This window comes from Apium graveolens, chromosome 7 (assembly GCF_009905375.1).
Source record: "Apium graveolens cultivar Ventura chromosome 7, ASM990537v1, whole genome shotgun sequence".
NCBI classification, from domain to species: Eukaryota; Viridiplantae; Streptophyta; class Magnoliopsida; order Apiales; family Apiaceae; genus Apium; species Apium graveolens.
In genome coordinates, this window is record NC_133653.1 from 247,836,894 (window position 1) to 247,853,812 (window position 16,919).

The window sequence follows — 16,919 nt, forward strand, 5'->3', positions numbered from 1 at the left end:
AATTACTTTACTAATTTGTATCTGAAGTTTCTCCCCCTCACTTGGTCCTTTCTCCCCCTTTTTGTTATCATCAAGTTGAGGAGTCAAGCCTTATGGTTTAGCCAGTTGCATTAGAAGACTGGTCTGAGACTGTTGATTTTGAAGAATGGTGACCACAGAGTTTTCAATACCTTGAACTCTGTTTTCCAATTTGGTCAGCCTCTTTTCAGCATCGGATTCTTTTCTCAGTCTCAGTAATAGATCCTGCATGGTACCATATGGCATGACTGAATCCAGCTTCTCAGAATTGTAGGTCTTCAAGTTAGCTATATCCTTTTGGAGTTCATCTACACTCAGATTCTGTCTTAACTGCTGTAGCTTCATGAGATGTAGAGAATCTAGGTGAGCTTGAAGAATAGCCTTGGTACTAGCATTTGAGCTCTTCTGAATGGCCTGTTGGATAGACATGATTTGTTTGACCAAGGAGATATTAAATTGTCCTGCTGTAGACTCCTTTGTCAAGGCCCATTCAGGTAAATCTGGAATAGAACTTGGACCTTCATCTCCCCCTAAGTTCATGCTTCCATCAAATGAAATAGAGTCATCATCATTAGAATTTACTCCAAATTCTTCAGATGGCTCACCAGTTGTAGGAGGCATTAAATGGACAGCAGCTTTATCCCTTTGTAGAAATTCTGAAGTATGCACCAGATTCAAAGTCTTTTCTGCCTCCGCATTGCCCTGAGCAGCCAACAGTTGATAGGCTGACATAGGGTGAGTAAAAGTGTCAGCATCCAAGGAAGTGTTATCAATTACAGCTTTGTAATGTTGCTGAAATTGTCTTTCCTTTTCAGCATCATCCACAATCATTGACTCATGAGCAATGGCTGGATCCACCCTTATACCCTCTGTACCTGCTTTTCTCTCTTGTTCTCCCTTTTGTTGTATCAAGGTCTCACCCTGGCTCCCCACCCTCACACCCTCATCTTCACCTACTAAGGTGGGACTCTTCTCACTCCCTTTTGCCAATCCTGAAGAAATGGATTGCAGAATTTCACTCATTTCCTCTCCTTTTTCCTGGGAGCAACCCAGCCTCTCACTCAAGACACTCTCCTCTCTCAATCCTAAGAGTGACTGTACAACCACTAAATCTTCTGCACTTGAAATAATTGATGGATGAGTGATATCCATCGAGTGAGTGGTAATGCTATCCGACGGATATCTGCTATTAGGCTTATCCATCGGGATACAATCACTACTCGACGGATGAGCAATATTTGTCGAGAGAGTAGAAATGAATGAGTTGGGAAGAGAAACTATTGTTGACTCTATGCTGATTGAAGATATTTGGGGCACAGATGTCACAATAGTTTCTGAAAGAATTGGCAAGTGAGCCAATAAATCATCTAAAAGATGATGCTCACTTGTACTAGATTTTGGCGTCCCCAACAGAGTTAAAGAAGGGGAATCAGGAATTGATGTGTGTATCATATCCACATCCAGAGAGTTTGTTGGTGAGTATGGTGTATGAGGTGCTTCTATAACTAGAGATTTTGGTTGTGACTCCATATTTATTGGAGCCACATCAAACTGAATTTGAGAGAGTGTAGGGACTGTGTCTTTAGCACCAGTTTGTACTGTGTGTGTGCCCTGTGCATCCCCAGAGGTTTTAGATTTCTTCTTTCTTGTATAAGTTTGGGGTGAGCTTATGTCCCTAACCCTTTTGGCCTGTGCTCTTTGCTGAGAGCTTTGTTCAATAACCACATCCTTTTGGGAGGATGCAGTTAGAAGTGAACTTTTATCCTTTTTAAGCACTACAGTTTGTTGGGAAACTGCAGTGTGGCTAGGCTGGGATTCACTCAACTCTCCAACCTTATTCTTGGGGTTTCTTTGATGTTCACCACTTCCCTCACCTAACTTACCTTCCTTCACACTCCCCTCTTTGGCTTTCGTGGATTTTTCAACTGGTATCTTTTGAGAGACACCAGAGGGGGTTTTCTTTGATTTGGATTTGGAAATAGTAGTAGGTTTGGCAGCTTTGGTAGGCAACTGTTTGGTCATTGGTACAGTTGCCATAGCTACTCCTGAACTCAAAGAAATTGTGGAGGTTGGAATAGTTGTAGGGATAGATGAACTTACCTCACTTACCTGAGGTGCCTGCATTACAGGAAAGTAGAACATTGGCACATCCTTGTGATCATTGGCCCTGTTCAAATCTGCAATGAGTCTTCTCTCTTGAACCCAACAAACTAGTTTGTTGTTTGGGTTCTCAAGCACAATCTCTTCACAGAGGTGGTGTAATAACCCCCAAAATTTTCAACTTTTTGTAATCCTTATGAATAGTGTTTTAGCTGAATGAGAAAACTTTTCATGCCACACTATGTAGGGGTTCTGTTATGGATATTCTGAGATTTTATTAGTACTCTATATGGTATATAAGTGTATGTAAAGATCGTCAGAATCCAATTCCGAACACTTTGACTTTTCCCGGAAATCCACTAGATACGGAAAGAATTGAGTATAAAGGTAACAGGATAAAAAGGATTTAAATTAAAGGATTATAAGAGAGGATCATAAAAGGAATATAATATATTGAGAAAGGTTAAGGGAACCTAAGTAATAAGATCCCGGGTATGATCCCTCAAACGATAAACGAAAACGAAAGTTAAGCGAACCGTATAACAGATCATCGGTCATTAGGCAAACAATTAGGAAGTTAATCAAAGGGATTAGAGAGGATGATGTCACCCAACCAATGAGAAGAGGAAAAGGAGGGAAAGATGACATCATAGCATGACATAAGCATGACATGGGAAGGAAGGAAATGTGGTGGAATATTAACCACACAAAATCTAGGGTAAATGGGTAATTGACCTAAATAAAACAAATCTAATTTCATCCACCAAGCCAAACAAATCATTTCTCATCAAAACAAAATTTTATTCTTCATCACCAAGGCTTGCTCTCGGCTTTTGCCATTTTCAAGAGAAAGGAATTTCAAAACTCAAGATCAAGGCTTCCTAAATTGGTAAGATAATTCCCTAGTCATCCTTATGCATAGTTATGGCTATCTTATGAGTTTAAGCCTTCAATTCTTTCTCAATCTTCTTCAAAAAATCAATGAAAAAGACAATGAATAGTGATTTCAAAGTTTTTAACTTGTTTTTTTCTTGTTTTCCTTTAAGATCCAAGCATCCCTAAGACTTCTCAAGGCTTCTTAAGGCTTCCTAGCTACTCCCACCACTTCAAGGAAGGTATATCATCTCCAAACCCTAGCTTTAATTTGTATATTAGGTTGATTATGGTTGTGAGGGTAAAGAGTAGCTTGAAACTTGTTTGTTTAAGAGTTTGGGTTGGAATGGTGGTGATTGATTTGTTGAAATCTTATGATTTGGTTAAAGATTGTAGTATAGTTTAAATTCAAGTTTTTGGAATAAGAAGATTGATTATAATGAGTGATTTGGGGCTGGTGTAATGTAGTTTAAATGGAGGTTTGTTTGGGTTGTGAATTGGGGTTGAATTGTGATGGTTTTGGAATGGTTTAAATTTGGGAAATCGCGTAAACATAGCCGTCGTAATGTCCGATTTACTTTAGACTGCTTTTGTTCATAACATTAGGACCCGAGAACCCTTTCTAGATGTTGACCATTGCCATGTTTAGATAGCTCATGTTACGAGCTTCGTTTTGATATGTAGTTCGTTTGATTCCGATGTACGGTTTAGGAGAAACGACCGTTTTAAGTAACGGCGTTTCGCGAACAAAACATTTCCCCTCGCCTTACTTTGAAACATAGGTTAAAGACCAAAAAGGGTTAATTAGTGTATGAAATAATTATGGTAAGAGTGTTAGGCAGTTGGTAAGACACTCGCGAAGGAATCGCCTTAAAACTCATAATGGTTAAATTATTAAAAATGGTGGAGCTGAGGGTACTCGAGTGACTTAAGAGAATCAGTAAGCGCAAAACAAGCGTTAGAGTCTAAGTTAGTTAAAGTATAGATTTACAAGTGACTTTGGTTAAATTCCAACTTACTTGTTGTTTATAGGTTACCAGACTCGTCCCGAGCCTTTTATCACCCCCAGTCGCTCAGGCAAGTTTTGTATATGCATGATCTTGCGATAAATGCATATTTGTTATTAGCAAATTCTTGCGATATATTGTAGCATGTGATATGGTATATATGCATGCCTGTTTCATATTCTTGGATTATATATCTGTTGGTTAAAATGCTTACAGTTACATAATACCTATGCTAGAGATAAGCGGTATTGAGTTTACCCTTAGTATAGGGGATCAAAAGGTGAACATATTTCTAAACCGGGAGTCGATGTTCCCGAGTATAATATATATATTTTTATATATATATGGTTATAGTTTTCAAAACTATTAATCGAATAAGTTTTATTCGATAACTTTAACTTTATTTTATTATTGAATATTATTTCGAATATTCATCCGAGGACTTATGACTCCTTTATTTTATTATTGAATATTATTTCGAATATTCATCCGAGAACTTATGACTCCTTTATTTTATTATTGAATATTATTTCGAATATTCATTCGAGGGCTTATGACTCAGTTATATTATTAATGATTATTAATTGAATATTCATTTGAGGATGTATGACTCCGTTATTTTATTTAATGAATATTATTTATAATATTCATTCGAGGTATTATGACTCCGCTTATTATTTAATAATATTCTTTATTTTATTAAAGAATAATGTTTCGATAATTAAACTTATTTTCGATTATTCAAATAAAGATAGTACTTTCGTATAAGTATATCTTTGGTTATTTAATACTCATTTCAAGTATAATATTCAGACATTTTCTAAATATATTGGGACTGATTTACTTCATTAAATCAGCATTACTCCAAACACTCTTTAAAGTGTTTTCGAGTCTTCAAAATGATTTTTAAAAGTTAGAGCGGATCCCAAAACTCATTTTTATATTTAAGATCTTCCTTTTAAAAAGGGGATTTAAATACTCGCTCAAAACCTGAGGGATCCGGCTCTATGGTGTATTTTATATTCGCAACAAGGTTGCAGTTTTGGTAAATGAATTGATTACTTACCCAACGTTCAGGAAGTAAGTCCATCTATCGAGTCGGCATAAGCAACTTGGGCTCAGTGGGCGTCCATGATAGTGTAAGTGGCTCAGTGGGAGTCCATCAAATGCATAAGTGGCTGAGTGGCAGTCCAGCATAAGGTCCTATTGCGACCAGGGTGATGACCAGTGGGGAATTCGTCCATCTACTAGTAGAAAAGGTTACTTATTGGTATCTTTGCCTGATCAGCAAGATATCGGGTTTATGCCACAATTCTTTTTCCCTTCCAAAAATTTATTGGATGTTAGAAACTCTGTTCATACTTTACATGACAGAGGTTTTCAGGGACTGTATAAGGAAGATGTATAAGTGGATATATATATTGGAACTTAATGAAGTATATCATAACTTCATTTACTTCAATACTACTTCAAAGATTTAATCTATTCAAATCTGTCTTGTAGTCTCATCTATGTGATGAACTGTTGAAAGCTCGTTATACTTTGGACAGTGGTAGTTCAAGTAACTTTATAATTGATATAAGTATAGTGAAGTATTTGGTAACTTCATCCCTTGTTTTTACTTATATCTAGTAAGTAATTATCTTACACTTGATAAAGGATTCTAGTAAGTATCCGTTTAGATACTTGTATTATTGTTATCACCATATATTATCTTGCGAGCTGTAAGGCTCACTCTTGCTTTATTTCTTCATCACACAACAACAGTTAGGAAAGATGGCCAGACTCCAGCAGACCCAGCGCAAGCACGTGGGAAGCGTCCCGCGTCTTCTCATTGATGTTGTAGCTGCTATAGCTGTAGAGGTAGATCTATTGGTAGATCAGGCATTCTACTTTTGAGAATCAATTATGTATAACTATAACTTGTGGCAGATAATGGCAATTAACTGTAAATTTATCAAGTAATCATTTTGGGTTGTAATAACTTTTAATTGTGGATTCAAGGACTTGTACTTATTTCAATTTCATCTCTGAGACTATAACGGGTTGTGGTGTGTGTTTGTGTGGGGTCATAGCATAAGGTTATTTATTATTAATTAAGTGAAGTGATATTGTGGAAAGAAAGACCGTGACGACCCGGATCCCTGACCCCGGATCTGGGGGTGTTACAGAAATGGTATCAGAGCTAAGCGTTATAAACCTCAGAGATGATGCGACGATATAATAATAAACTCACAAAGATAATAAGAACTTTTGCCAAGTTCATGGTCGGACTACCTAAATAGTGCTGACAGTTAAAACCCTTACGGGAACCCTTATAAGTATCATGATAGTAACTTAGCTCGTTTAATGTGTAGGCGCCAGAGATAGAGGACCCTGAGATGTACGAGCGTGAGCATGATGAGGCACTGCTAGATGTCGAGGATCAGGAGGAGCCTGAGATGGAGGAGGGTGAGGAGGACCCCTCAGAGGAGTCAGAGACGGAGGTCATTGCTATTTCAGATGAGAAGGACCCCTCAGAGGAGTCAGAGACAGAGGTCATTGCTATTCCAGATGAGGAGGACCCGGATGAGGTCCTAGTAGCTGAGGAGCGTGTCGGACCTATGGTAGTGTACGCTGGTACCCCTTTACCCACACTTCCGGTGGTCAGAGCTCCTACCCCTCCACCACTATCTTGGATCCCCTATGAGGACAGCTCAGAGACCCATACTTCCGAGCCTAGGCAGACTGAGGAGGCACCCCCAGCGGCTCCGGATTCACCACCTCTTGACCTTGCCCACAGGCAGTCTTCGTTAGCCCACGGCTATGCTCAGGATATACTGAGGACCCGAGTGGCTGTTGCTGAGGCCCGACTGGAAGAGGCCAGGAGGGTGTTGGATGCGGAGAGGGCGGGTAGGCGTACCCGAGCTTATGAGACTAGGGCTTATATACCCCGATCCTTGAGGAGGGAGCTTACGGGGATAGAGCTCACGTCCCGAGCGAGGCTCAGATCGCTCCAGGGGGACAGGCATGGTAGGATCTCCAGGCGGCAGGCCGACTATATCTTCCGTCGTGCGATGGAAAGGGTATGGGAGCTGACCCGCTCCGGTGTGTGATTCAAGACTGACGATGGAATAGTCTAGTTGTCTAGTTAGTCGAGGCCTTAGTAAGAGCCAATTTTCTGGGATAGTTGACTTGTATATAGCATCCCTTTTTCTGACTAGACAGATAGACTCTTGTGTATCACTTTTGGGACAGATGGCTGTAGCACTGTTGTACTTTTGACCAGATCAAACTATGTATTTCTCGCATTATGTATATATTTGTTTCCTTTCAGTTCAGTTCCTTAGTGACGAGATCACTGTTTTTATCATTATTAGTACTGCACTTCTTATTAGAACTGTCATAATATAATAGAAATGCGAGATACGTTCTCCCCATTATAAGAGTTGTGCAAGGCACAATGTTGAGTATGATTGTGACCTAACGTTGAATTTCCTAATATTTTTTTTATTATCAGTATCATGCCGCCAAGAAAGATTGGGACTAGGGCGAACCCTGGATCTGAGGACCAGGGAAGCCATAATCAGGACAATAGGAACCAGGAACATAGTGAAGAGGAAGACGAGGATTATGTGGAACAGGATGACTCCCTGTATGAAGAGGAATAGGAAACATATGATGTTGAGGGATTTGAGATAGAGGCTGAAGAAGGAGAAACTGAGGTTGAGCAACCAGTACCAAACCCAGGCATGGATCCCATGGGCCAGTTCATGCAACTACTAAGGCAGAACTTGGAACGTCAACCCAACCCACCTCCTCATGGAAATAACAATGATGTGGCAAACTCTTTCAGGGCTTTTAAGTCCCTTAAGCCCCCTGAGTTCCACGGATCAGCCGACCCAGTTGAGGTAAGGGCATGGTTAAAGGAAATGGAGAAATCCTTTGAGATTCTGAGTATCGATGAGGCACAGAAGACTGTATTTGCTACCTACCTTCTGAAAGGAGAAGCCAACTACTGGTGGGAGGCCAAGAAAAACATGGAGACAGATGCTATCATAACCTGGGAGAGGTTCGGTCAGTTATTTCTGGGAAAGTATTTCCCAAGGTTTATGGAAAACCAGATGGAGCTCAAGTTCTTGGAGCTAAAGCAGAATAACTTGTCTGTAGCAGAGTACGAAGTGAAATTTACTAAGTTATCAAGGTTTGTGCCGGAGTTTGTGAGCACCGAGGAAAAGAAAGCTAGGAGGTTTCAGCAGGGACTGAAACCGTGGATTCAGAATAGGGTGGCAATCCTTGAGCTTACAGATTATGCCACTCTGGTACAAAAGGCAATGATTGTAGAAGCCGGAAGTGAACAGATGTAGAAGGAAAGGGAGAAGAAGGGAATAAAGAGGAAAAGTATGAGCATGGATGGAGGTTCCACAGGAAGGAGCTTCCCAACTAAATTTAATAGAGGAGTAGTGTCCCTACCGGGAAAGAACACTGGGTTTAAGCGGCCAATGAGCGTGAGTGTGAGCCAGAGCGGCCAGAAGTCAAGAATGTCCTATTCCAACCAGTCTCGACCCCCATTGCCAGCCTGTAACACTTGTGGAAGGATGGACACTGGGAAGTGTAAAGGAAAGCCAGTAACCTGCTTTAAGTACGGCCGGGAAGGTCACTATTCAACTAAGTGCCCTTCATCAACCCCTGCCGTCATTCCAATTACCACTTGTCATCAGTGTGGACGCTCGGGTCATTGGAAGAGGGAATTCCCAATGAACAAACCAGCAGCTTCGGGAGCAAGCAGGGCTGCTTCTAATAAGCCACCTACTGCAAGGACTTTCAACATGACAGTCCAGGATGCTATGAAAGATTCAGATGTGATAGCAGGTACCCTTTCTCTAAATTCAGTCAGTGCAAACATTTTATTTGATTCAGGAGCAACTAAATCTTTTATATCAAAGGACCTTGCACGTAAGTTAAGACTTAAGGCTGAACCCTTGATAGAATCCTTACAAGTAGAAATAGCCAATCATGAGATTATTCCTGTTAACCAGATTCACCCCGCCTTTGAGATAGGCATAGGGGAGCAATCTTTTAGTGTTGATCTGATTCCTTTTAAATTTGGGGAGTTTGATGTAATTTTGGGAATGGACTGGCTATCTAGCAATGATGCTCAGATAGACTGTAAAGGGAAGAAAGTTAAGTTAAATATCCCAGGGAAGAAAGAAGTTATATTTAGAGGAAAGAGGCAGACGCATAAATTTTTGACTATGGCCCAGGCCAAAAGGATGCTATGAAAAGGAAATGAGGCCTACCTAGCCTATGTGGTGGACACGCAGAAGGAGGTGCCCAACTTACAAGATATTCCAGTAGTCAACGAATTTGAAGATGTATTCCCACAAGACCTTCCGGGATTACCACCCGATAGAGTGATTGAATTTGCTATTGAATTGGCCCCCGGGACGGCGCCAGTTTCAAAAGCACCTTACCGGTTAGCCCCGTTAGAAATGAAGGAATTAGCTATCCAATTGCAGGAACTCTTGGATAAGGGTATGATAAGACCCAGTGTGTCTCCGTGGGGAGCACCGGTTTTATTTGTTAAGAAGAAAGATGGGAGCATGAGGCTGTGCATCGACTATCGAGAGTTGAACAAGCTAACCATAAAGAACAGGTACCCATTACCTAGAATAGATGATCTGTTCGACCAGCTAAAGGATGCTGTTTATTTTTCCAAGATCGACCTGAGAACTAGATATCACCAACTAAAGATTAAACCCGAAGATATTTCCAAGACAGCGTTCCGTACCAGATATGGGCATTATGAGTTCTTGGTAATGTCCTTTGGATTAACCAACGCCCCAGCGGCTTTTATGGACTTAATGAATAGAGTATTTAAGAAGTACTTGGACAAGTGTGTGATAGTTTTTATCGATGATATTTTGATCTACTCAAGGACTGAGGCAGAACATGCAGAGCATTTGAGGATAGCTCTAGGAATACTCAGAGAGGAACAGTTGTATGCCAAATTCTCGAAGTGTGAATTCTGGCGGAATGAAGTACAGTTTTTAGGACATGTGATCAATAAAGAAGGAGTATTGGTCGACCCCTCCAAGATTGAGGCGGTCTCAAAGTGGGAAAGGCCAACCACACCCACAAAGGTAAGGAGTTTCATAGGATTGGCCGGCTACTATCGTAGATTTGTACAGGACTTTGCGAAGATCGCAGCCCCTTTGACACGACTTACTCGTAAGACAGAGAAGTTTGAATGGACGGAGAAATGCGAGAACAGTTTTCAGGAATTAAAGAAAAGGTTGGTAACGGCCCCGGTGTTGGCATTGCCGGACGGAAAAGGAGATTTTGTGATATATAGTGACGCGTCGCACAAAGGATTAGGGTGTGTGCTTATGCAGCACGGTAAAGTGATTGCGTATGCGTCGAGACAACTGAAGGAATACGAGATTAGATATCCTACTCATGACCTTGAGCTCGCGGCAATAGTATTTGCCTTAAAAATTTGGAGGCACTACTTGTATGGAGAGAAGTGCGAGATTTTCAAAGACCATAAGAGCCTCAAGTACATATTTATGCAGAAAGAGCTCAACATGCGCCAGAGGAGATGGTTAGAATAATCAAGGACTATGATTGTGAGATTCTCTATCATCCAGGGAAAGCCAATGTGGTGGCTGATGCCCTTAGTAGAAAGGAAAGACTCAGAATGACAACGACTTCGGAAGAAACGATAAGGGATTTTGAGAGAATGGAAATAGAAGTAAAGGTAACCGGAACCGGAACTGAAAAGCTTTTTGAGATCTCAATGCAGCCAGAATTATTAGAAAAGATCAGATTGTGCCAAGAGAAAATAATGAATGAAGGCAGAGAGTCAATGACTGGAGAGGAGATCCATACTGAGAAAGATGATAAAGGGATAATGAGGTACTCCTACCGGATTTGGGTACCGAACATTCAAGAACTTAAAGATGAGATTTTGGATGAAAGCCATAGTTCAAGGTATTCCATTCACCCGGGAAGTACCAAGATGTATAGGGATTTGAAGGAATATTAATGGTGGCCCAACATGAAGAGGGACGTAGCAGAATGGGTAAACAAATGTTTGACTTGCCAAAGAGTAAAAGCAGAGCACCAGAGACCCAGTGGACTTTTACGACCCCTGGAGATTCCCGAATGGAAAAGAGAACATATAGCGATGGATTTTGTTGTAGGCTTGCCAAGGACGAAAGCCAATCATGACGCCATATGGGTAATTATAGATCGACTGACAAAGTCAGCTCATTTCATTCCTATCAATGAGAGATACACAGTCGATAGACTGGTGGACATTTACCTTAAGGAAATAGTGACGCGACATGGAGTCCCAGCGTCCATTGTCTCAGGCCGAGACCCCAGGTTCAACTCCAGATTTTGGAGGAGCTTTCAAGAATGTGCGGGGACCAAGTTAAATATGAGTACCGCGTACCATCCCCAGACGAATGGGCAGAGTGAAAGGACCATCCAGACACTAGAGGATATGTTGAGAGTCTGTGCAATAGACCTTAAAGGAAGTTGGGAAGACCACTTGCCGTTGATCGAGTTTTCTTATAACAATAGCTTTCATGCTAGCATCGGAATGCCGCCTTATGAGGCCCTGTACGGAAAAAGGTGTCGATCTCCCTTATACTGGGATGAAGTAGGAGAGCGGAAGATGTTCGGACCCGAAGTGGTCCAAAGGACCAAAGACATAGTGGATCTTATCAGAGGACGGCTTGTAGCAGCCCAAGACAGATAGAAGAAATATGCAGACCTAGCCTGAAAGGACAAGGAATATGAAGTCGGGGACTTAGTACTGCTAAAGGTATCCCCTTGGAAGGGATTAATGAGGTTCGGAAAGAAAGGAAAACTAAGCCCAAGATACATTGGACCTTTTAAGATATTAAGACGGATTGGAAAGTTAGCTTACGAGCTAGCCTTACCCCCTAACTTGCAACAAGTTCATAATGTGTTCCATGTGTTAATGTTAAGGAAGTATCATCGGGATGCCAGACACATAGTGGAGTACGAGCAGGTGGATATGCAACCAGATCTGACTTACGTGGAGAAGCCAGTAAGGATTATCGATAAGAAGGAGCAGGTGCTTCGGAACAAAGTAATCAAGCTAGTCAGAGTGCTATGGCAGAATCATAATGTGGAAGAATCAACTTGGGAACTAGAGAGTGCGATGCTAGAAAAGTACCCCCATTTGTTTTCTATTTGATTCCGGGACGGAATCCTTTTAAGGAGGGGAGACTATAATAACCCCCAAAATTTTTAACTTTTTGTAACCCTTATGAATAGTGTTTTAGCTGAATGAGAAAACTTTTCATGCCACACTATGTAGGGGTTCTGTTATGGATATTCTGAGATTTTATTAGTACTCTATATGGTATATAAGTGTATGTAAAGATCGTCAAAATCCAATTCCGAACACTTTGACTTTTCCCGGAAATCCACTAGATACGGAAAGAATTGAGTATAAGGTAACAAGATAAAAAGGATTTAAATTAAAGGATTATAAGAGAGGATCATAAAAGGAATATAATATATTAAGAAAGGTTAAGGGAACCTAAGTAATAAGATCCCGGGTATGATCCCTCAAACGATAAACGAAAACGAAAGTTAAGCGAACCGTATAACAGATCATCGGTCATTAGGCAAACAATTAGGAAGTTAATCAAAGGGATTAGAGAGGATGATGTCACCCAACCAATGAGAAGAAGACAAGGAGGGAAAGATGACATCATAGCATGACATAAGCATGACATGGGAAGGAAGGAAATGTGGTGGAATATTAACCACACAAAATCAAGGGTAAATGGGTAATTGACCTAAAATAAAACAAATCTAATTTCATCCACCAAGCCAAACAAATCATTTCTCATCAAAACAAAATTTTATTCTTCATCACCAAGGCTTGCTCTCGGCTTTTGCCATTTTCAAGAGAAAGGAATTTCAAAACTCAAGATCAAGGCTTCCTAAATTGGTAAGATAATTCCCTAGTCATCCTTATGCATAGTTATGGCTATCTTATGAGTTTAAGCCTTCAATTCTTTCTCAATCTTCTTCAAGAAATCAATGAAGAAGACAATGAATAGTGATTTCAAAGTTTTTAACTTGTTTTTTTCTTGTTTTCCTTTAAGATCCAAGCATCCCTAAGACTTCTCAAGGCTTCTTAAGGCTTCCTAGCTACTCCCACCACTTCAAGGAAGGTATATCATCTCCAAACCCTAGCTTTAATTTTTATATTAGGTTGATTATGGTTGTGAGGGTAAAGAGTAGCTTGAAACTTGTTTGTTTAAGAGTTTGGGTTGGAATGGTGGTGATTGATTTGTTGAAATCTTATGATTTGGTTAAAGATTGTAGTATAGTTTAAATTCAAGTTTTTGGATTAAGAAGATTGATTATAATGAGTGATTTGGGGCTGGTTTAATGTAGTTTAAATGGAGGTTTGTTTGGGTTGTGAATTGGGGTTGAATTGTGATGGTTTTGGAATGGTTTAAATTTGGGAAATCGCGTAAATATAGCCGTCGTAATGTCCGATTTACTTTAGAGTGCTTTTGTTCATAACATTAGGACCCGAGAACCCCCTGATAGATGTTTACCATTGCCATGTTTAGATAGCTCATGTTACGAGCTTCGTTTTGATATGTAGTTCGTTTGATTCCGATGTACGGTTTAGGAGAAACGATCGTTTTAAGTAACGGCGTTTCGCGAACAAAACATTTCCCCTCACCTTACTTTGAAACATAGGTTAAAGACCAAAAAGGGTTAATTAGTGTATGAAACAATTATGGTAAGAGTGTTAGGCAGTTGGTAAGACACTCGCGAAGGAATCACCTTAAAACTCGTAATGGTTAAATTATTAAAAATGGTGGAGCCGATGGTACTCGAGTGACTTAAGAGAATCAGTAAGCGCAAAACAAGCGTTAGAGTCTAAGTTAGTTAAAGTATAGATTTACAAGTGACTTTGGTTAAATTCCAACTTACTTGTTGTTTATAGGTTACCAGACTCGTCCCGAGCCTTTTATCACCCCCAGTCGCTCAGGCAAGTTTTCTACCCGTTATACTGTTGTTGTGATGTATATGTGTATATGCATGATCTTGCGATAAATGCATATTGGTTATTAGCAAATTCTTGCGATATATTGTAGCATGTGATATGGTATATATGCATGCCTGTTTCATATTCTTGGATTATATATCTATTGGTTAAAATGCTTACAGTTGCATAATACCTATGCTAGAGATAAGCGGTATTGAGTTTACCCTTAGTATAGGGGATCAAAAGGTGAACATATTTCTAAACCGGGAGTCAATGTTCCCGAGTATAATATATATATTTTTATATATATATGGTTATAGTTTTCAAAACTATTAATCGAATAAGGTTTATTTGATAACTTTAACTTTATTTTATTATTGAATATTATTTCGAATATTCATCCGAGGACTTATGACTCATTTATTTTATTATTGAATATTATTTCGAATATTCATCCGAGGACTTATGACTCCTTTATTTTATTATTGAATATTATTTCGAATATTCATTCGAGGGCTTATGACTCAGTTATATTATTAATGATTATTAATTGAATATTCATTTGAGGATGTATGACTCCGTTATTTTATTTAATGAATATTATTTATAATATTCATTCGAGGTATTATGACTCCGCTTATTATTTAATAATATTCTTTATTTTATTAAAGAATAATGTTTCGATAATCAAACTTATTTTTGATTATTCAAATAAAGATAGTACTTTCGTATAAGTATATCTTTTGTTATTTAATACTCATTTCAAGTATAAGTCTTACAACTTCTACTTCAATTATTTGTATAAAGATTATTCTTTATGGGAATATTATTTAAATAATAATATTCAGACATTTTCTAAATATATTGGGACTGATTTACTTCATTAAATCAGCATTACTCCAAACACTCTTTAAAGTGTTTTCGAGTCTTCAAAATGATTGTTAAAAGTTAGAGCGGATCCCAAAACTCATTTTTATATTTAAGATCTTCCTTTTAAAAAGGGGATTTAAATACTCGCTCAAAACCTGAGGGATCCGGCTCTATGGTGTATTTTATATTTGCAACAAGGTTGCAGTTTTGGTAAATGAATTGATTACTTACCCAACGTTCGGGAAGTAAGTCCATCTATCGAGTCGGCATAAGCAACATGGGCTCAGTGGGCGTCCATGATAGTGTAAGTGGCTCAGTGGGAGTCCATGAAATGCATAAGTGGCTGAGTGGCAGTCCCATAAGGTCCTATTGCGACCAGGGTGATGACCAGTGGGGAATTCGTCCATCTACTAGTAGAAAAGGTTACTTATTGGTATCTTTTCCTGATCAGCAAGATATCGGGTTTATGCCACAATTCTTTTTCCCTTCCAAAAATTCATTGGATGTTACAAACTCTGTTCATACTTTACATGACAGAGGTTTTCAGGGACTGTATAAGGAAGATGTATATGTGGATATATATATCGGAACTTAATGAAGTATATCATAACTTCATTTCCTTCAATACTACTTCAAAGATTTAATCTATTCAAATCTGTCTTGTAGTCTCATCTATGTGATGAACTGTTGAAAGCTCGTTATACTTTGAACAGTGGTAGTTCAAGTAACTTTATAATTGATATAAGTATAGTGAAGTATTTGTTAACTTCATCCCTTGTTTTTACTTATATCTAGTAAGTAATTATCTTACACTTGATAAAGGATTCTAGTAAGTATCCGTTTAGATACTTGTATTATTGTTATCACCTTATATTATCTTGCGAGCTGTAAGGCTCACTCTTGCTTTATTTCTTCATCACACAACAACAGTTAGGAAAGATGGCCAGACTCCAGCAGACCCAGCGCAAGCGCGTGGGAAGCGTCCCGCGTATTCCCGTTGATGTTGTAGCTGCTATAGCTGTAGAGGTAGATCTACTGGTAGATCAGGCATTCTACTTTTGAGAATCAATTATGTATAATTATAACTTGTGGTAGATAATGGCAATTAACTGTAAATTTATCAAATAATCATTTTGGGTTGTAATAACTTTTAATTGTGGATTCAAGGACTTGTACTTATTTCAATTTCATCTCTGAGACTATAACGGGTTGTGGTGTGTGTTAGTGTGGGGTCACAGCATAAGGTTATTTATTATTAATTAAGTGAAGTGATATTGTGGAAAGAAAGACCGTGACGACCCGGATCCCTGACCCCGGATCTGGGGGTGTTACAGAAATGGTATCAGAGCTAAGCGTTATAAACCTCAGAGATGATGCGACGATATAATAATAAACTCACAAAGATAATAAGAACTCTTGCCAAGTTCATGGTCGGACTACCTAAAGTAGTGCTGACAGTTAAAACCCTTGCGGGAACCCTTATAAGTATCATGATAGTAACTTAGCTCGTTTAATGTGTAGGCGCAAGAGATAGAGGACCCTGAGATGTTCGAGCGTGAGCATGATGAGGCACTGCTAGATATCGAGGATCAGGAGGAGCCTGAGATGGAGGAGGGTGAGGAAGACCCCTCAAAGGAGTCAGAGACGGAGGTCATTTCTATTTCAGATGAGAAGGACCCCTCAGAGGAGTCAGAGACAGAGGTCATTGCTATTCCAGATGAGGAGGACCCGGATGAGGTCTCAGTAGCTGAGGAGCGTGTCGGACCTATGGTAGTGTACGCTGGTACCCCTTTACCCACACTTCCGGTGGTCAGAGCTCCTACCCCTCCACCACTATCTTGGATCCCCTATGAGGACAGCTCAGAGACCCATACTTCCGAGCCTAGGCTGACTGAGGAGGCACCCCCAGCGGCTCCAGATTCACCACCTCTTGACCCTGCCCACAGGCAGTCTTCGTTAGCCCACGGCTATGTTCAGGATGTACTGAGGACCCGAGTGGCTGTTGCTGAGGCCCG